The following is a 2,111-nucleotide window of genomic DNA, read 5'->3' as shown; positions in this document are numbered from 1 at the left end:
AGGAAGGTCAAGTGTGGGACTCTGGGGTCTAACCGCAGGGGGAGAAGGCAGGCCTCCTGAAGCCTAGCTCAGGGTGCCCTCCACTTCCTTCCTCTTTTAAAGACTCTCAAAGGTAACGTGAAATACACCACACGATAAACCACACATGCTGATGCAAGTCAGCGATTTGGTCTGGCAATGGCGTTCCTTTGGCCATCGGGCAGGCATGTAACCCACCTCGGGGCGGGAATTCTTCACACGAGATTGTTCAGCGTTCTGATGGAAGCCGTGTGCAGGTTACACACGACTTCTCGGATTCGGGAAGGCTCTTCTTGGCTCTTAGCCGGTGGTGGGCAGGCGGTCGGCTGCTCAGCGGAATCTCGGATTCGAAGCGGAGCTGTCGGGTGTGTTCTGGCTTCGAGCAGCACAGCGACACCTATAGGCAGTAGGATTTATGGCGCACGTAGGATCCACCTTTCTTCAATCGGTCTTTCCCAGAAGGGGAAAGCCTTTTGGGTTAATCGTTTCTTCAACAGAATGGTGAACGGTCCACCAGTCTGAAGTCCACTCTCAGGCGTCCCTACTATATTGCATAAGCCATAACCATTGGGAGGAAAGGCGTCAACAGGCGCGGTTCCTCGGAAAGCCGTCCGCTCTGGTGTTGGTCACAGGAAACTCACCCTGCCAGAAGTTGGTATAATGTTGGCTTTTCGGCTGCAGTTTGTTGCCTCAGGGGAAAAGTCTATTTTACAGGCCTCGTCGACAGCTGTATTCTCACTCAGCTTCCATGGGCAACCACTTCCCCATCCACGTGCAGTAGGAGACGTGATGATCTGGCCCGTGTAGAACAGTAGAGTTGGGCCCTTCTGGGTGTCTCCAGTTAGTGCCTTTAACAGGTAACCACTAGGAAGCAGCTGCAACTGCCTGTTGGATATTAGACTTCACTTGCTCACTCAACATTTCTTCAAAGACAAAGGAGTCACCGAACTTCTCAGCCTCTGTCAGCTAGCCAGCTGAGTTCACAAATTCTCAAATTCAGCATTACTGACTTCATAGGCATCCATGTAAAAGACATCAATAGCAACTCTCCTCGCAAGTGCTTCCCCATCCTACTTTATCTGAGGATCATTGGTGCCCACTGTAAATACTCCGGCAGGGATGGGGATCACCTTGGAGCGTAGGAACGGCGGCTCTCTGGGGACCGAGCCCCGGACATTGGCCTCCCGGTGCGCTGCCGCCGAGCTGCCATGGGCCCCGGGCCGCTGGGGAGTGCCAGAACCCCAGGAGCCTGCGAGGGAAGCCGCGCCCGAAGCCTCTCCCCGGCCCCTTCGCCCCCCTCCCCCACGCGCTGCCCGGCCCAAGAGCAGCGGCAGAAGGACGAGCTAGATACAGTTTTAAATATCGTTTTTCTTTCACGTTATTTTACAAACATGGTTTCACGTTTCTCCATGTTCTGGTAGCTGCAAGCTGTTTTGTAATCTTAGTATGTAGTATAGTATTTAATAATTTAAGCACTCATTAGTGGATTGTTTGCAGCCCTTTTAAGTCCCAATGACGTAAGTATTTTAGTACACATAGATATTTTTTTTCTTTTGTTCTATTTCTGGGTTTTAAATTCCTAGATGAGAGACTGGGTCAAAGCAAACTAGCAGGCTCTTGCTAAGTGTGACCTAAGTGTGCCTCTCGAAGGATTATGGCAGTTTACCTGGCCACTAGCCAGGTGTGAATGTATCTGTTGTTACCCAAAGCTTGGACCAGCGCTGGGTATTTAATTTTTACTCTGTTTAATGGCTGTTAATTGGAACCATACTATGCTTACAGTCTTTAATTTGCATTTCCCTAATTACTAAGGAATTGAGTCTTTTTTAAAATACACATGTTTATTGTTTGTTTTTCCTCTTAGGTGCCTACTCAATTCAAAGCAACAGACATATTTTGAGTGCCCACTCTGTGCCAAGAGCTGTGTGCATCCCTCAGAGGGGGAGTGACCTAACAAAAACGACCCTTTGAGATAGGGTGTGGGAGCCAGGATAGTATAGGAAATATATGGTTAACTGTACTCCCTCGGTAGAAGCACAATCCTGGAAGGCTGTTTGGGCAAAGTCCTGTGGGTGGAAGACAAAGAAGAGAAG

At 49.5% G+C, this 2,111-nt stretch overlaps 1 pseudogene; it reads right to left on the bottom strand.

Annotated features, from left to right (window-relative positions):
* Nucleotides 1–318: 318 nt before the first annotated feature.
* LOC115857715 (formylglycine-generating enzyme pseudogene) lies at nt 319–1,429 on the bottom strand (annotated as a pseudogene).
* Between the last annotated feature and the right edge of the window lie 682 nt (nt 1,430–2,111).

Source organism: Globicephala melas, chromosome 16, assembly GCF_963455315.2.
Source record: "Globicephala melas chromosome 16, mGloMel1.2, whole genome shotgun sequence".
Taxonomy (NCBI): Eukaryota; Metazoa; Chordata; class Mammalia; order Artiodactyla; family Delphinidae; genus Globicephala; species Globicephala melas.
The sequence above is the reverse complement of the archived record's forward strand: the minus strand, read 5'-3'. Positions and strand labels throughout refer to the sequence as shown.